The sequence below is a fragment of the Pristiophorus japonicus genome, chromosome 1 (assembly GCF_044704955.1).
Source record: "Pristiophorus japonicus isolate sPriJap1 chromosome 1, sPriJap1.hap1, whole genome shotgun sequence".
Classification (NCBI taxonomy): domain Eukaryota; kingdom Metazoa; phylum Chordata; class Chondrichthyes; family Pristiophoridae; genus Pristiophorus; species Pristiophorus japonicus.
Window position 1 is genome coordinate 477,633,015 of NC_091977.1, and position 19,965 is coordinate 477,652,979.

General features: G+C 45.4%; 1 protein-coding gene and 1 pseudogene across 7 annotated transcripts in view; one reads left to right on the top strand and one right to left on the bottom strand.

Moving 5' to 3' along the window:
* LOC139276526 (SWI/SNF complex subunit SMARCC1-like) overlaps nucleotides 1-19,965 on the bottom strand; it is a 257,461-nt gene that overhangs the window by 93,059 nt on the left and 144,437 nt on the right. The gene's annotated exons all lie outside the window — the stretch shown is intronic.
* On the top strand, nucleotides 14,663-14,775 carry LOC139279137 (5S ribosomal RNA; annotated as a pseudogene).

Here is a 19,965-nt window from a genome sequence, read left to right on the forward strand (position 1 = left end):
TATGGAAATATACCTTCAACATTCACTCCCTCCACCACCTGCGTACCTTGGCTGCAGTGTGTACCATATACAAGATGCACTGCAGCAACTTGCCAAGGCTTCTTCGCCAGCACCTCCCAAACCAGCGACTTCTACCACCGAAAAGAACAAGGGCAGCAGACACATGGGAATCCCATCACCTCCAAGTTACACACCATCCTGATTTGGATATATATTGCTGTTCCTTCATTGTCGCTGGGTCAAAATCCTGGAACTCCCTCCCTAACTGCACTATGGGAACATCTTTACTACTCGGACTGCAGTGGCAGTCCAGCACCGAGGGCAATTAGGGATGGGCAATAAATGCTGCCCTTGCCAGTGACACCAACATCCCAAGAACATTTTTTTTTAAAATGGAGTTGAACTTTATGGCCTAGAGTTTCCGCTAGTTATCAGCAGAATCCGGCTGCAATCTGTCAAACCAGCGCAAAAGATCGTGGAATTTTAATTGGCTGGTTTAACAAAAATTGTGCTGGAAGCCAGTCCTGCCCATGCCCGCAGATCAAAATAGTGAGCATGCTGAGTTTCGACCAATTGTGCTCATTTGAGGAGGCTATTCAAATTAACCTTGTTTTTAAAAAAAAAAAGAGGTATTAGTAGGCATGTTTTAAAATATTAAAAATAATTTACTTTGAAACTGACTGACCAATGAAAGTTTTATTTGCATCAAATTAATTAGTATAGGATTAACTATTAAAAATGCACCAGGTTCCCACTCTTAAATACAATGACTATTTTAAATGCAAGGGGAAAAAACAACTCTGGGGAGTGCAGCCAGGGCCAAGTCCACAGTGGGTGGCTCAGCTGCACAGCAGGGGGGGGGGGGGTGGGGGGAGAAGACGGGAAGGGCTATAGTGATCGGAGATTCAATAATTAGGGGAGCAGATAGGCGCTGCTGCGGCAGCAAAAGTGACATCAGGATGGTGTTTTGCATCCCTGGTGCAAGGGTCAATGATGTCACTGAGCGACTGCAGGGCATTCTGGGGAGGGAAGGGGAACAGCCAGTGGTTGTGGTCCACATTGGTACCAATGACATAGGTAGAAAGAGGGCTGAGGTCCTGAAAGCTGAGTTTAGGGAGCTAGGACTAAGATTGAAAGCCAGGACCTCAAAAGGTGGTAATCTCTGTATTAATGCCAGTGCCACATACTAGTGAGGGTAGAAATAGGAAGGCTAGTCAGATAAATACGTGGCTGGGGCATTGGTGTAGGAGGGAGGGCTTCAGTTTCCTGAACAATTGGGACCGCTTCTGGGGTAGGTGGGACCTGTACAAATCGGACAGGTTACACCTCAACAGAGACGGGACCAATGTTCTCACGGGTGGTTTTGATAGTGCGGTTGGGAGGGCTTGAAACGAGCTTGGCAGGGGGATGGGAACCCAGGAGAGGGCTCTGAGCTAGTTAGACTGGGTGAGAGCTCAGATGAACAGAACCCCAATAAAGGATGCAAAAGGCAGGAAGCAGCAGAGCAGAGTAGCATTGGGGTAAGTTATAAACCACAAGGGGATAGGAAGGGACAATATGTATGAATATAAAGGGCCTGCAGGAGGCGTCAAAACTAAAAATCATGGTTTAAAAACTAGTATTAAAACACTTTACCTAAACGTACGCAGCATTCGAAACAATGTAAGTGAGTTGACGGCACAAATCATTACAAATGGGTCTGATTTGGTGGCCATTACAGAAACGTGGTTGCAGGGTGGCTAAGACTGGGAATTAAACATACAGGGGTATCTGACAATTCGGAAAGATAGACAAGAAGGGAAAGGAGGTGGGGTAGCTCTGTTAATAAAGGATGATATCAGGGCAGTTGTGAGAGACGATATTGGCTCTAATGAACAAAATGTTGAATCATTGTGGGTGGAGATTAGAGATCGTAAGAGGAAAAAGTCACTGGTGTGCATAGTTTATAGGCCCCCAAATAATAACTTCACGGTGGGGCGGACAATAATCAAGGGAATAATGGAGGCATGTGAAAAAGGAACGGCAGTAATCATGGGGGATTTTAACCTACATATCGATTGGTCAAATCAAATCGCACGGGGTAGCCTTGAGGAGGAATTCATAGAATGCAGACGGGATTGTTTCTTAGAACAGTATGTTACAGAACCTACAAGGGAGCAAGCTATCTTAGATCTGGTCCTGTGTAATGAGACAGGAATAATAAACGATCTCCGAGTAAAAGATCCGCTCGGAATGAGTGATCACAGTATGGTTGAATTTGTAATACAGATTGAGGGTGAGGAAGTAGTGTCTCAAACGAGCGTACTATGCTTAAAAAAAGGGGGCGACAGTGGAATGAGGGCAGAGTTGGCTAAAGTAGACTGGGAACACAGACTAAACAGTGGCACGAGTTGGCTAAAGTAAACTGGGAACACAGACTAAACGTTGGCACAATTGAGGAACAGTGGAGGACTTTTAAGGAGCTCTTTCATAGTGCTCAACAAAAATATATTCCAGTGAAAAAGAAGGGCGGTAAGAGAAGGGATAACCAGCCGTGGATAACCAAGGAAATAAAGGAGTGTATCAAATTAAAAACCAATGAGTGTAAGGTGGCCAAGGTTAGTGGGAAACTAGAAGATTGGGAAAATTTTAAACGACAGTAAAGAATGACTAAGAAAGCAATAAAGGAAAGATAGATTACTAAAGTAAACTTGCGCAAAACATAAAAACAGATAGTAAAAGCTTTTACCGATATACCGGAAGGGAGGACCTTGAGACAATCACTATCACTAGGGGGCTAGTGCTGGACAGGCTAATGGATCTCAAGGTAGACAAGTCCCCTGGTCCTGATGAAATGCATCCCAGGGTATTAAAAGAGATGGCGGAAGTTACAGCAGATGCATTCGTTCTAATCTACCAAAATTCTCTGGACTCTGGGGAGGTAAGATTGGATTGGAAAGCAGCTAATGTAACGCCTCTGTTTAAAAAAAAAAAGGGGCAGACAAAAGGCAGGTAACTGTAGGCCGGTTAGTTTAACATCTGTAGTGGGGAAAATGCTTGAAGCTATCATTAATAGCGCGACATCTAGATAGGAATAGTGCAATCAAGCAGACGCAACATGGATTCATGAAGGGGAAATCATGTTTAACTAATTTACTGGAATTCTTTCGAGGGGACCTCGTAGAAACATTTAAAATTCTGACGGGGTTAGACAGGTTAGATGCAGGAAGAATGTTCCCAATGTTGGGGAAGTCCAGAACCAGAGGTCACAGTCTAAGGATAAGGGGTAAGCCATTTAGGACCGAGATGCGGAGGAACTTCTTCACCCAGAGAGTGGTGAACCTGTGGAATTCTCTACCACAGAAAGTTGTTGAGGCCAATTCACTAAATATATTCAAAAAGGAGTTAGATGAGGTCCTTACTACTAGGGGGATCAAGGGGTATGGCGAGAAAGCAGGAATGGGGTACTGAAGTTGCATGTTCAGCCATGAACTCATTGAATGGCGGTGCAGGCTAGAAGGGCCGAATGGCCTACTCCTGCACCTATTTTCTATGTTTCTATAACGAGCATGGTGGATAGAGGTGTACCGATGGATGTGGTGTATTTAGATTTCCAAAAGGCATTCGATAAGGTGCCACACAAAGGTTACTGCAGAAGATAAAGGTACACGGAGTCAGAGGAAATGTGTTAGCATGGAGAGAATTGGCTGGCTAACAGAAAGCAGAGAGTCGGGATAAATGGGTCCTTTTCGGGTTGGAACGGTGGTTAGTGGTGCGCCACAGGGATCGGTGCTGGGACCACAACTGTTTACAATATACATAGATGACCTAGAAGAGGGGACAGAGTGTAGTGTAACAAAATTTGTAGATGACAAAGATTAGCGAGAAAGCAGGTTGTGTAGAGGACACAGAGAGGCTGCAAAGAGATTTAGATAGGTTAAACAAATGGACTAAGGTTTGGCAGATGGAATACCATGTCGGAAAATGTGAGGTCATCCACCTTGGGGAAAAAAAAAACAGTAAAAGGGAATATTATTTGAATGGGGAGAAATTACAACATGCTGCAGTGCAGAGGGACCTGTGGGTCCTTGTGCATAAATCCCAAAAAGTTAGTTTGCAGGTGCAGCAGGTAATCAGGAAGGCGAATGGAATGTTGGCCTTCATTGCGAGAGGGATGGAGTACAAAAGCAGGGAGGTCCTGCTGCAACTGTACAGGGTATTGGTGAGGCCGCACCTGGAGTAATGCGTGCAGTTTTGGTCACCTTACTTAAGGAAGGATATAACAGCTTTGGAGGGGGCACAGAGACGATTCAATAGGCTGATTCCAGAGATGAGGGGGTTACCTTATGATGATAGATTGAGTAGACTGGGTCTTTACTTGTTGGAGTTCAGAAGGATGAGGGGTGATCTTATAGAAACATTTAAAATAATGAAAGGGACAGACAAGATAGAGGCAGAGAGGTTGTTTCCACTAGTCAGGGAGACTAGAACTAGGGGGCACAGCCTCAAAATACGGGGGAGCCAATTTAAAACCGAGTTGAGAAGGAATTTCTTCTCCCAGAGGGTTGTGAATCTGTGGAATTCTCTGCCCAAGGAAGCAGTTGAGGCTGGCTCATTGAATGTATTCAAATCAGATAGATAGATTTTTAACCAATAAGGGAATTAAGGATTACGGGGAGCGGGCGGGTAAGTGGAGCTGAGTCCACGGCCAGATCAGCCGTGATCTTGTTGAATGGCGGAGCAGACTCGAGGGCTAGATGGCCTACTCCTGTTGCTAATTCTTATGTCTAATGTTAATTACATTCTGCTACATTGCCCAATTGCGCTGGTTCACAGAAGATTCTATATTTGTGATTATGCAAATGAGTTTGGGTGTAAACTTGACCCACTTTAGAAAAACAGTGCAATTCCAAGCTCAATTTGTGCCCAGCTTGCTGACAGCGCCCAATGCGGAAACTATACCCCTATATGCAAGGCCCCAGGCTCCATGGTGCTCACATGTGTGGGACAAGATAACTGGCTTAGTCTACATCGGAGAGTGCCTTCACTCATTAGGCCTACAGGCAAGGTAAAAATAAAATATTGCATAGTTCTTAAAATTCCAGGTACAGACAATGCTCCCTCGAATTCTTTTTCCGTACGCGGTCCCTCTAACTGACCGCGCGGCCCATTTAAATTTTGATGCAGGCGTAGTTTTTTCCATGTAAAAGATTGTGAGCAGCCTGCATGGGACCTCCAGACCGCTGCACATCCACGCAACTTAGAAGGAACATTAGGTACAGTAGTGTAGCGGTTATGGCATGGGACGAGACAATCATTAGTTCAAATCCCACCATTGCACATTGTGAAGTTGAATTCAGACGACTAGAAAATTTGAGAGCTGGCACCAGAATAAACGACCACAAAAGCTTCTGGATTGTCATAAAAACCCAACTGCTTCACTAATGCCCTTCAGTGAAGAGAACCGACAACCTGGTCTGGCAAACAGAACTATAGTTGACTGTACATTTGACTCTTATTGCCCTCTGAAGCAGCTTAGCAAAATAATCTCAGTATTTGAAATAGCACATGGCTTAGTGGTAAGCAAATGCCACCAGACCACAACAGTCAGCAGTAATTCTAAAATAAACAAAAGCATTCTCCACTTTGCCAGATTCACTCTGCTATCCTCCCCTTCTGTTATTCTCCGGTCACCATCTGCACATCCTCTGGACACGTTTTGTTTCTGTAATTTCTCTCATCACCTCCTTTCGCCTTTCAACATCACTTCTGCCCTCCACCCAATCACTGAAGTCCTTTTTTCCTTTGTACAACCTTTGCTGACAAACTGCTCATCTGCAATATCTACCAGTTCAGACAAAAAGTCATGGACCCGAAACATTAACACTGCATTTCTCTGTGCTCCAGATGCTGCCAGACCTGCTGAGTGTACCCAGCATTTTGTTTTGTTTTTATTTCAGACTTCCAGTACCTGCAGCATTTTGCTTTTTGAAAAGTAAACTTGATAGATTCGCCTTAGGCCAAAGGCTGAAAAAATCCAATTAAAAAAAAGTTCTCCCCAGATACTAATTTGAATAGATTATTTAAAAGGTCAAACTTAAAAAAATAAGTAATGACCGAAAGCACTAAGAAACTGTAAAACAATGAAAAATGTGACATTTTTCTGGACTGACAAACTACGCTTGCAATTGTGGGACACTAATTCAACCTCCCCACTCCAATCGCTCAGGTTCACTTGTCCTGCAAACAGCTCTGCTGCAAATACCAAATAAGGCCTCGACTCTCACATTGGGCCCAAGTTTCCACACGCGCCTAGAACGGCGCAGTCCCGACCTGGACGCCCGTTTTTCGCGCCACAAAGTGCGCCTAAAAAAATCCTCGGTATTCTCCACCTACTTGCAGGTCCTCTGGCTCTCGGCACAGCCAGCACGAGCTGTGGGGGGGGGGGGGGGGGGGGGGGTGCGGAGCCAGGTCCCTGCGCTGAAAACAGTGCCGGGTTCTCTGCACATGCGCGCTACAGTGGGCACGCAAGTACAGTAGCTCCAGGCGCCGAACTGTGTGGGAGGGACCCGAAGCACGCAGCCCCTAGCCCTGGCCCAATGGCCTCACTGGGGCTGCGTGAATAAGGCTCCTCCCACGGCCAGCTCCTGCTCCCCACCACCCCCCCGCCTCCGGACCAGACCAGACAACCGCTCCCCCCGCCCTTCCTCCGGACCAGACCCGACACCCGCTTCCCCCCCATGCCTCCGGACCAGACCCTACACCTGCTCCCCGCCCCCCCGCCTCCGGACCAGACCCGACACCCGCGCCCCCTCCGCCTCCGGACCAGACCCACTCCCCGCTCTCTCCTCCCCCGCCTCTGGACCAGACCAGACACCCGCGCACCCCCCCCCCCCCCCCCCCGGACTGACCCAACCCGCGCTCCTGTTCCCGCTTCCACCCGACCCACACTCCTGTTCCCGCTCCCTGCCTCCCCGACTGACCCGACCCGCGCTCCTGTTCCCGCTTCCCCCCCCAACTAGACCCAACCACTGGACCCTACCCGACTCCCGCTCCCGGACTGGATCCGACCTCCCCCCCCCTCCTTCCTCTTCTCTCCCCCTCCTTTCCCTCTCTCTCTCTCTCTCTTTTTCCTCCCTTCCTCCCTCACTCACTCATCTCCCCTCCCCTCCCCACCCCACCACCACCCCTCCCCCTCCCCCACCCCCACCCAACGCCACCTACCTGTAAATCTGGTGCTGGGGACTGGCCGGCAGCCTTCGGTCCCGAAAGGCCTGCCTGAAGCACTTTCACACAGGTAGGAAGATGGTTTATTTAATCTTTTCTTGGCTTATAAATGTTTATTCAGGTTGGATTTATTTGTGTAATATTTGTATAGGCATAAATAAGGATTTATTATAGAATTTAATGACTTCCCTCCCCCCCCCCCCCCCCACCTCGTTCTGGACGCCTAATTTGTAACCTGCACCTGATTTTTTTATGTGTAGAACAGGTTTTTTCAGTTCTACAAAAATCTTCACTTGCTCCATTCTACTTGAGTTTGGAGTACGTTTTCACTGTGGAAACTTTCAAATCAGGCGTCAGTGGCCAGACACGCCCCCTTTTGAAGAAAAAATTCTGTTCCAAAGTAGAACTGTTCTACCTGACTAGAACTGCAGAAAAAAAAATGTGGAGAATTGCGATTTCTAAGATCGTCCGTTCTCCACCAGTTGCTCCTAAAAATCAGGCGCAAATCATGTGGAAACTTGGGCCCATTAAGTTGTACTAAGACAGGAACTAGCCAGATAGGCCACAATAAAATCATTTCTCTTGTCTGTATAATCAATAAATTTTAATAATTCCCTGCTAATATCACCTATTCTACATTACAGCAGTGACCAAACTTCAAAAAGTATGTCAAGAGCTTTGGAACATCTGATGATCGTGAAAGTTGTCATACAGATGCAAGTCTGTCTGTCTTTCTTTTGACAGACTGTATAAATGATCTATTCTGGAGAATGTGCATTTGACCAATTTTACAGAATATGTTAAGAGCAGTGACTTTGAGCTCATATGACCAGCCATTTGTCAGGACAACGGGATACTCAGCCACATCTACATAAAACTCAACTAAGTGAACAAAAATAATCCCTGCCTTGGCCAATGTTATGCAATATCCCCCAGAGCGAAAGCTCACATGTTGGAATTCCAATCGCCTTCTCCTTTGCCTGCTGTCCCAGTTGACAAATTCGCGTTCGGAGGCTAAATGCTTCACTGAAATTGAAGTGCAGCATTATCCACATGAGCCCTGCCTTATTTGGTCAAGGTGACTTCAAAACAAAAAATGAATAACCGCAACAAAAAACAGAGTTGAAGGCAGCACCTTTCTTGGTAAATCTGCAACTACGGCAGTTTACATCAACAAAAGCAGCAGAGATAACTCAGGTTTTTTCCTCATTTAAACATCCTAATAGAGATTACAAGATTGCAATGCCCAACAACTGGTATTACACACTACCTGCCACCCAACGACTCACATCAGGATTCAAGTACAATCTAGATGGATACTCCAGTGCAGGACTAAAGGAATGCTATATTAACACAAGTGCTGTCTTTCAGATGAGCTATTAAAAAAAAGCCCCGCATACCTGTTCAGGTGGACGCAAAAGATTCCATTGGACTCGAAGAGAAACAGGGAGTTGCACAACATGCTGCCCAATATTTCTCAATCCACAACCAAGAGAGACCACATTAAAGGCACTATTTAAATGAAAGCTGATGTTCTTGTTAACTGGTTATTTATTTTATTTGTTTGTGGGATTTTACTCGTGGAGAATGTCTACTGTATTTGGGTATAGTCCCTATAAATGTAAATTACGATACTCACATTCCATCACCCAGTCTTCAAGTTCTACAAGCTCTTCATATCTTAAATTTAGTAAGATCCTTCTCCTTGCCTTGAATACCCCCTCTCATTAAATCAGCCCACACTCGCTTTGCAATCACCCAAAATCAAACATCCCATCACAACATTTAACACCTACTTGTCATCCCCTGCTTCTTCCATGCCACCATCCACAACTGTCTCCAGGTACCATGCTCCAGCCTTTGGAACAGTCTCTGTCAGCACTTCTACCAACTCACATCCAGTCCCTCAAAAGACACCTTCCCCATGAGACATAAGGCCCCTTCTGCCCTCAGGTAGATGTAAAAGATCCCATGACACTGCTCGAAGAGGAGCAGGCTGGTTTTCCCAGTGTCCTGACCAATATTTATCCCTCAACCAACACAAGGAAAACAGATTATCTGGTTGTTTATGGGAGCTTGCGATGCGCAAATTGGATGCAGTGTTCACCATATTACAACAGCGACTACACTTCAGAAAGTACTTTATTGGTTGATTTGTGAAAGATACTCTGCAGTCATTTCTTCCTTTTTTGAAAAAATGTTTTTGCTTTCCCACCACTCTCAACCCCCTTCTGTCTCCTCCTGCTCTTACCAGCTTATAACCTGATCAAGATATAACTCCATATATTGGAAATGCAAGTTGATTTGAGGAGTTCTCTAGGAATGTCAATCATCTCTTCCACCCAAGTCTGAACAGCCTAATAGCCTGAATGCAAGCTATTATGTAGTAGCTCTCCAAAACAAACTGCAGAGTGTACACACCATGATCAATGATGCAGTCAAAGTACAATCATCACCCTCATTGGTGCTCAAATGTAAAGCATGTTGCCACACATGACACTACAGGTCAGGCTTGCTATTTTTACCATGGCAGATTGCAGTCACGGCAGGTGCCGTCAACTTGTCCTAATAATTGCCCCCTCCACTCTATGACCAGGTTTTGGGTTCAACCCCCACTCCAGGTTATCAGTGGACATATATTGAGAGATCACCCCTTCTAATCTTAAAAATAATTCCCCACATGCTGTATACAGCAGTATGGACAAGTTTATACATTACTTAAGTTTCTAGCACATCTTGCCTTTGGGTCAGAAACTCAGGCTCAAGAAACACGTCAGCAATTTTAGCTCAATTGAGGCTGACACTCCATTAGGCAAACTGAAGGAGTGCCACATTGTCACAAGTGCCGTACTTTGTAGGAGATGCTAAAGAGGGAAACTGCTCTTCATCACCACAAACAGAATAACTGCTCATTCAACACAGTCTGTGGCATCTTGTGGTGCATAAGATAGCTACCATGTATCTCTTCATTGCATTTTAAGTGCTTTGATGAACTCCCGAAGCATATGCTAAAGTACGATACAAAACCAGGTATGGTTGTGCTCCATTACAAGTGTATCACAAAATAATTCAGCGAGCTGGGGGCAGGGGGGGGGAAAGAGGGAGAGAAAAAAAAGAGAGATCAGTAATTGATATTTGCATATTCAATCCCTTACAAATTATATTTAGGCTCCATATTTGATGAAAATCCAGGCAGTGCTGAGAGCAATTGTTAACTGAAGCGATCAGAGCCCACTTCAACATCGACAATCCTTTCTAGCTCATCACTCGCAAGACTACACATGCAAGAAAGCTTTCAAACAAACATCACACTTCCAGAATCAAGAACAGGAAAAGCATCTTCTAACAGCTCACTTTGCTGCTTGCAGATGCCAGCACTTCAGAGGCAATTACCTAGCTGCAGTTTGATGAGATAAGATGGTTGAGCCTTTTCGACAGGTCAGGCCAAGCGTGATGGAAGGGACAGGGAAGCACCACACAGCAACCTACAGCTGGCAGGAAGCAACCCAGTCTCATGAATACCATTACCAAAGGCTTTGCCTCCTCCGAAAGGACACGGCAGGTGGTTTGGAGTGGCTTGCATCAGTATAATGAATTGTCATCAAGAAAATAACTAAAACCCCTGCTGAGGAGAGTGCCCCCCTCAATACAGCAGCAACAGATGCAAAGTAAGATATACAGCTGGGTCCATGTATTTTTTAATTTTAAATATTTCTTAGAAAAATTCACAGGTTCTCTTGCTGGCTGAGTTCGTGAAAATAGTATGCAACTAAGTTCTCTGGATCAGAAGGTCCCAAGTTCAATTCCTGGTCTGTGTGCCAGCACCTGACCTCTGCCAGGGTTGGCAGTCAGTACACTACAAATGACTTCAACATCTTTTGGGTAGAGAGAGAACAACAAGAGGAAAGGAAGATAATCCAACCCCATCTGGATTATAACCGTGACCAGCCCTTCGCAAAAGGTCCACATAAAATTTAATGAGTACAGGAATTCCCTTTATGAATGAATAGCCCAACACTAATTGTTTAGGCTCACATGTGGAAAATAGCCATCTGATTGAAGAATCAAAAGTGTACTGGCAACGATGGAACCATACCACAACACAAGTGTAAGTCTTTGAAGGGGAAGACAAAATAAAACAATGCAAAAAAGAGACAAGCATCTGTGCAGGGCAACTGACAGATCAATGTCAGCAGAAGCTTGGGCTTTGGGGGAGAGAGAGGATGTCTGTGGGACCAGTTTAGGTTAATCTCCTGTGCTGCAAACCTTCATGGTTCTTTTAGAACAGCAAACCTTTATTTGGGGAAGGGATAGAGAGGGAGAACACAAAATTAAAAGATTTGAAAGGGAACATTTTAATCAGAATGCCTGTCCGTTGCCCATTTCACATATGAATAATGAGGATGCAAAACTGTTTCTCATATCCAAACTCAAATCCCATTCTGCCATCACCCCTTTGTTTGCTGACCTACACTGGCTCCTAATTCAGCAACACCTCAAATTTAAAACACTCCTGCTCGTGTTCAAATACCTCGAAGGTCTCACCCCTCACTATGTCTATACTCTCCTCGAGCCCGATAACCATTCAAGTATTCTGTTCCTCCAATGCTGGCCTCTTCTGCATCCCCAATTTCCTTCACTCCACCGTTGGCAACTGTGCCTTTAGCAGTCTCAGCCTCAAACTCTGAAATTACCTCTCGAAATGTATCCGCCTTTCTCCCCTCTTTTAAGGTACTCCTTTAAACCCACCTCTTTCACCAATCCGGACCGGGCTGCGTCATCGCTCCAACCCTCTTCTCAATCTTCCTCACTGCCATGCTCTACTTCAGTCAACGGTCGCTGGAGTGGAACTAAACTACAGAACCAGTGGGAAGCTGTTGAAGCTATGCTGCCTCCAGGCCAGGTCCAAGATCACCCCAACCTCTGACGTTGAGCAACAGTACGCGGACAACGCCTGCGCACATTCTGAGGCTGAACTCCAGGATATAGTCAATGTATTCACCGAGGCATATGAAAGCATGGGCCTTGCACTTAACATCCGTAAGACAAAGGTCCTCCAGCAGTCTGTCCTCTCCGCACAGCACTGCCCCCCCACCCAATCAAGATTCACGGCGCGGCCCGAGACAAAGTGGACCACTTCCCATATCTTGAGCGCCTTTTATCAACAAAGGCAGACTTTGATGCGAAGATTCAACATCGCCTCCAGTGCGCCAGTGCAGCCTTTGGCCGCCTGAGGAAAAGAGCGTTCGAAGAGCAGGCCCTCAAATCTACCACCAAGCTTATGGTCCACAGAGCTGTACTAATACCCGCCCCTGTATGGATCAGAGAAATGGACGATGTACAGAAGACACCAAGTCGTTGAAGATATATCACCAACGATGTCTCAGCAAGATCCTGCCAATCCCCTGGGAGGACAGGCGCACTAACATCAGTGTCCTCACCCAGGCTAACATCCCCAGCATTGAAGCACTGACCACACTCAATCAGCTTCGCTAGGCAGGCCACATAGTTTGCATGCCAGACAAGAGACTCCCTAAGCAATTGTTCTATGTGGAGCTCCTTCACGGCAAACGAGCCAAAGGCGGGCAGCAGAAACGTTACAAGGACACCATCGAAGCCTCTCTGGTAAAGTGCAACATCACCACTGACATCTGGGAGTCTCTGGCCGAAGATCGCTCTCGGTGGAGCAAGTGCATCTGGGAAGGCGTTGACCTCTTAGAATCTCAACGCCAAGAACGTGAAGAGGGCAGGCGCAGGCAGCAGAAGGAGCGTGCGGCAACAGTCCCACCCCACCTTCCCCCGACGAATGTCTGTCCCTCCTGTGATGGGGTCTGTGGCTTTCGCATCGGATTGTTCAGCCACTGAAGGACTCACTTTGGGAGTGGAAGCAAGTCTTCCTCGATCCCGAAGGACTGCCTATGATGATAATGATGGTTACGTGTCCGAATAGCTCATGTGGCTTGGTGTCAAATTTTGTCTGATAATGTTCCTGTGAAGTGCCTTAGGAAATTTTACTATGATTAAGGCAGGATCTAAATGCAAGTTGTTGCTTTAACCTCCGAAATTTCATGGGAAACATAGGAACGAGAGTAGGCCATTCAGCCCCTCGAGCCTGCCCCACCATTCTAATAGATCATGGCAGAAAAAAATCAAAGAGCAAGTTATCATTTAAATGGAGAAAGATTGCAAAGTGCTGCAGTACAGCAGCACCTGGGGTGATCAGGAAGGCCAGTGGAATCTTGGCTTTTATTGCAAAGGGGAGGGAGTATAAAAGCAGTGAAGTCTTGCAACAGTTATTCAGGGTATTGGTGAGGCCACACCTGGAATACTGCGTGCAGTTTTGGTTTCCATATTTACAAAAGGATATGCTTGCTTTGGAGGCAGTTCAGAGAAGGTTCACTCGGTTGATTCCAGAGATAAGGGGGTTGACCTATGAGGAAAGGTTGAGTAGGTTGGGCCTCTACTCATTGGAATTCAGAAGAATGAGAAGTGATCTTATTGAAACATATAAGATTGAGGGGGCTTGACAAGGTGGATGCAGAGAGAATGTTTCCATTGATGGGGGAGACTGGAACAGGAGTAGGCCATCTAGCCACTCGAGCCTGCTTCGCCATTCAACAAGATCATGGCTGATCTGGCCGTGGACTCAGCTCCACTTACCCGCCCGCTCCCCGTAACCCTTAATTCCCTTATTGGTTAAAAATCTATCTATCTGTGATTTGAATACATTCAATGAGCTAGCCTCAACTGCTTCCTTGGGCAGAGAATTCCACAGATTCACAACCCCCTAGGAGAAGAAATTCCTTCTCAACTCGGTTTTAAAATGGCTCCCCCGTATTTTGAGGCTGTGCCCCCTAGTTCTAGTCTCCACGACCAGTGGAAACAACCTTTCTGCCTCTATCTTGTCTATCCCTTTCATTATTTTAAATGTTTCCATAAGATCACCCCTCATCCTTCTGAACTCCAACGAGTAAAGACCCAGTCTACTCAATCTATCAGAAGGTAACCCCCTCATCTCCGGAATCAGCCTCGTGAATTATCTCTGTACCCCTTCCAAAGCTAGTATATCCTTCCTGAAGTAAGGTAACCAAAACTGTACGCAGTACTCCAGGTGCGGCCTCACCAATACCCTGTACAGTTGCAGCAGGACCTTCTTGCTTTTGTACTCCATGCCTCTCGCAATGAAGGCCAACATTCTATTCGCCTTCCTGATTACCTGCTGCACCTGCAAACTAACTTTTTGGGATTCATGCACAAGGGAGTGCCCAAAAAACAAACAAAAAAAAAAAAGAAAAAAAAAACAAAAAAAAAGGGGGGGGGGGGGAAAAACAAAAAAAAAAGGGGGAAAAAAAAAAAAGGGGCCTTGTAAATGTCTGGAGTGTCACCCAGGTCGGGTGGCACCGTTTAATGTTTTTATGTTTTGCAGGTAAACTCAAAAGAGTTTCATGCACAAGGAGCCCACACTCGTCTGAAAACGCCCGATCTCGTCTGATCTTGGAAGCTAAGCAGAGTCAGGCCTGGTTAGTACTTGGATGGGAGACTGCCTGGGAATACCAGGTGCAGTAGGCTTTAGCTGCCATCCACAGGCTGCTCATGCTTCTGCACACACAGTGCCGTTGATCCATCAACAACCTTTTTAGTGTCCCCCTCCCCTTTTATAGGGGGCACTGGAAAAAATTTGATTTTAGCGCCCAAAAAAAAGAAAAGAAAAAAAAGGGGCCTTGTAAATGTCTGCTGTGTCATCCAGGGCGGGTGGCACAGTTTAATGTCTTTTTATGTTCACAGATAAACTCAAAAAGAGTTTCATGCACAAGGACCCCCAGGTCCCTCTGCACCGCAGCATGTTATAATTTCTCCCCATTCAAATAATATTCCCTTTTACTGGTTTTCCCCCCCCCCCCCCCCGCACACAAGGTGGATGCCCTCACATTTTCTGACATTGTATTCCATCTGCCAAACCTTAGCCCATTTGCTTAACCTATCTAAATCTCTTTGCAGCTTCTCTGTGTCCTCCACACAACCCACTTTCCCACTAGTCTTTGTGTCATCTGCAAATTTTGTTACACTGCACTGTCCCCTCTTCCAGGTCATTTATGTATATTGTAAACAGTTGTGGTCCCAGCATCGATCTCTGTGGCACACCACTAACCACCGATTTCCAACCCGAAAAGGACCAATTTATCCCGACTCTCTGCTTTCTGTTAGCCAGCCAATTCTCGATCCATGCCAATACATTTCCTCTGACTCCGCGTACCCTTATCTTCTGCAGTAACCTTTTGTGTGGCACCTTATCGAATGCCTTTTGGAAATCTAAATACACCACATCCATCGGTGCACCTCTATCCACCATGCTTGTTATATCCTCGAAAGAATTCCAGTAAATTAGTTAAACATGATTTCCCCTTCATGAATCCATGTTGAGTCTGCTTGATTGCACTATTCCTATTTTGATGTCCTGCTATTTCTTCCTTAATGATAGCTTCAAGCATTTTCCCCACTACAGATGTTAAACTAACCGGCCTACAGTTACCTGCCTTTTGTCTGCCCCCTTTTTTTTAAAAAACAGAGGCGTTACATTAGCTGCTTTCCAATTCGCTGGTACCTCCCCAGAGTCCAGAGAATTCTGGTAGATTATAATGAATGCATCTGCTATAACTTGCGCCATCTTTTTTAATACCCTGGGATACATTTCATCAGGACCAGGGGACTTGTCTACCTCGAGTCCCATTAGCCTGTCCAGCACTACCCCCCGAGTGATAGTGATTATCTCAAGGTCCTCCCTTCCCACATTCCTGTGACCAGCAACTAGAGGGCATAATCTTAGAATAAGGGGCCGCCCATTTAAAACTGAGATGAGGAGACATCTATTTTCTCAGAGGGTTGTAAATCTGTGGAATTTGTTGCCTCAGAGCTGTGGAAGCTGGTACTTTGAATAAATTTAAGACAGAAATCGACAGTTTCTTAACCAATAAGGGAATAAGTGGTTATGGGGAGCAGGCAGGGAAGTGCACCCGAGTCCATGATCGGATCAGCCAAGATCGTATAAAATGGCAGAGCAGGCTGAGGAGCCAAATGGCCTACTCCTTCTCCTATTTCTTATGTTCTTATGGCTGATCTGTACCTCAACTCCATTTACATGCCTTTCACTTGATACCCTTGCCCTTAACTGAGGAAAAAAATCAAAAATTTAAATCTCAGGTACAGGATGTCATTCAGTCCATTGTCCTGCTGCTATCTCCTCCAGCAGATCTCAATTCGATATCTGTGTACCCATCATTATTATTCTCTTTAAATGTTTTTCCAACTCCATCTTAAAATGTCATTCAAGGAAACTATGAAAATGGAGGCTCCAGTTTAGCTGGCTGTTGTGAAAAGAACGAAAAACCACAGATGATGGGTTCTGAAACTAATTTGAGATCTGCTTCTAGCTGGAAAGAGATTAAAAGGTGCTTTATTTCAGATGAAATGTTAAACCCATGTCTCAACTGCCTATGGATGTAAAAGATCCCAAGTCATAACTGGGAACAAAGAAATGGCAGACCAATTGAACAAGTACTTTGGTTCGGTATTCACTAAGGAGGACACCAACAACCTTCCGGATATAAAAAGGGGTCAGAGGGTCTAGTAAGGAGGAGGAACTGAGGGAAATCCTTATTCGTCGGGAAATTGTGTTGGGGAAATTGATGGATTGAAGGCCGATAAATCCCCAGGGCCTGATGGACTGCATCCCAGAGTACTTAAGGAGGTAGCCTTGGAAATAGTGGATGCATTGACAGTCATTTTCCAATATTCCATTGACTCTGGATCAGTTCCTATCGAGTAGAGGGTAGCCAATGTAACCCCACTTTTTAAAAAAGGAGGGAGAGAAAACAGGGAATTATAGACCGGTCAGCCTGACATCGGTAGTGGGTAAAATGATGGAATCAATTATTAAGGATGTCATAGCAGCGCATTTGGAAAATGGTGACATGATAGGTCCAAGTCAGCATGGATTTGTGAAAGGGAAATCATGCTTGACAAACCTTCTGGAATTTTTTGAGGATGTTTCCAGTAAAGTGGACAAAGGAGAACCAGTTGATGTGGTATATTTGGACTTTCAGAAGGCTTTCGACAAGGTCCCACACAAGAGATTAATGTGCAAAGTTAAAGCACATGGGATTGGGGGTCGTGTGCTGACGTGGATTGAGAACTGGTTGTCAGACAGGAAGCAAAGAGTAGGAGTAAATGGGTACTTTTCGGAATGGCAGGCAGTGACTAGTGGGGTACCGCAGGGTTCTGTGCTGGGGCCCCAGCTGTTTACATTGTACATTAATGATTTAGACGAGGGGATTAAATGTAGTATCTCCAAATTTGCGGATGACACTAAGTTGGGTGGCAGTGTGAGCTGTGAGGAGGATGCTATGAGGCTGCAGAGTGACTTGGATAGGTTAGGTGAGTGGGCAAATGCATGGCAGATGAAGTATAATGTGGATAAATGTGAGGTCATCCACTTTGGTGGTAAAAACAGAGAGACAGACTATTATCTGAATGGTGACAGATTAGGAAAAGGGGAGGTGCAACGAGACCTGGGTGTCATGGTACATCAGTCATTGAAGGTTGGCATGCAGGTACAGCAGGCGGTTAAGAAAGCAAATGGCATGTTGGCCTTCATAGCAAGGGGATTTGAGTACAGGGGCAGGGAGGTGTTACTACTGTTGTACAGGGCCTTGGTGAGGCCACACCTGGAGTATTGTGTACAGTTTTGATCTCCTAACTTGAGGAAGGACATTCTTGCTATTGAGGGAGTGCAGCGAATATTCACCAGACTGATTCTCGGGATGGTGGGACTGACCTATCAAGAAAGACTGGATCAACTGGGCTTGTATTCACTGGAGTTCAGAAGAATGAGAGGGGACCTCATAGAAACGTTTAAAATTCTGACGGGTTTAGACAGGTTAGATGCAGGAAGAATGTTCGCAATGTTGGGGAATTCCAGAACCAGGGGTCACAGTCTAAGGATAAGGGGTAAGCCATTTAGGACCAAGATGAGGAGAAACTTCTTCACCCAGAGAGTGGTGAACCTGTGGAATTCTCTACCACAGAAAGTAGTTGAGGCCAATTCACTAAATATATTCAAAAGGGAGTTAGATGAAGTCCTTACTACTCGGGGGATCAAGGGGTATGGCGAGAAAGCAGGAAGGGGGTACTGAAGTTGCATGTTCAGCCATGAATTCATTGAAGGGCTGAATGGCCTACTCCTGCACCTATTTTCTATGTTTCTATGACACAATTTCGGGAGCAGTTCTGCCCTGGTCATCACTCATGCCTCAACCAACACCACCAAAAATAGCTTAAATGGCATTCATCTAATTAGTGTTGTGGGGCTTTGTAAAGTAGCTGTTGTGATTATCTGACAAACATCGAACCAGTTGCCCTTTTAATTTGCTGACTATCTGCCCCGTACATTCAACCACTGTTTAAAGCAGTTAAATCGTAAATGGGTGTTTAATCCTTTCTAGCTAAGCTCAACTCTGTCCTGGTCGATCGATTTAATCTTTTGGTGCCCAAGGTGTGTTCCCAGTACGCATTATCTTACATAGGTTGAGCTGACAAAATGGGTTTACCAAACAGGAGAGTGAAAATCCCACAATCATTCTGAAGGGCGATGGCCAAACAAAAAATCTTTATTGCACCACTAACTTAGAGATTAAATTTCAATCAGGGAATTACAAGCAGCAAGCGAGACTAATTTAAAAAAAAAGTTTCAAGCAGCTTTCTCAGTGGAAAAAAAATAGATCACATCCCTTTCCACAAGTCATTACCTTAATCTCGGAAAACAAATCAAAGCAGCAGGTATGTCATTTGCATTCAACACTGAAATTTCAAGGGATTCATAGAAGTCAGCTTATGTTGCTGAGGTTTCAATGGCTCAAAGGACGATTCTGCCAAGACCAGGTGGCTTGAAGCACTCATTGAAGCAAGAAGTGACTTTGTCCCTACAATGCATTGGAACTCTTGAATAAGACAGTATTATTTGCCCTTCTTGAGGATGACAGGGGTTCTTGTGGGATATAGTCCCAGTATCTTGCAAGTAAGCAATGAGGTCGAGACAGGGGAGGAGAATTCATTCAGGCAGCAAAAGACCAAGATGATTTTTCCCTTCTCTACTCAGCGATGTGGACACCAGATACAGTATCCTAAATAGTCCCCTAGCTCAGCATAATGCAAGAGATATTGCTCAATGCTGCACTGGGTGCTGCATTTCCCCAAGCTATCAGGGAGCTACACACTGCAACTCCAATGCGTTTAAAGCACATGCCCACGATGCTTCACAAGGTGTAATGACAATGCTCGTCATTATGTAGAGTTGGAGCAATCCACTCAACAGCAGGCCATAACCAACATTGGCAGATGTCTGGCAGCAGGTCATCAGGCATACTATTTAACCACAGGAAGTACAGGCGATTTTAAACTTCATATGGATTGGACAAAGCAAATTGGCCAGGGTAGCCTTGAGGAAGAGTTCACAGAATGTATCCAGGATAGTTTCCATGAACAGTATGTTGCGGAACCAACCAGGGAGCAGGCTATCTTAGATCTAGTTCTGTGTAATGAGACAGGATTAATAAATGATCTCACAGTAAAAGATCCTCGAGCACTAATTCACCATAACAAGGTTGAATTTCTAATTCATTTGGAGGGACGATGGTGACTCCGGGGAGTGCAGCTAGAGTCAAGCTCACAGCACCACGGGTGGCTCAGCTGCACGGGGGAGAGGAA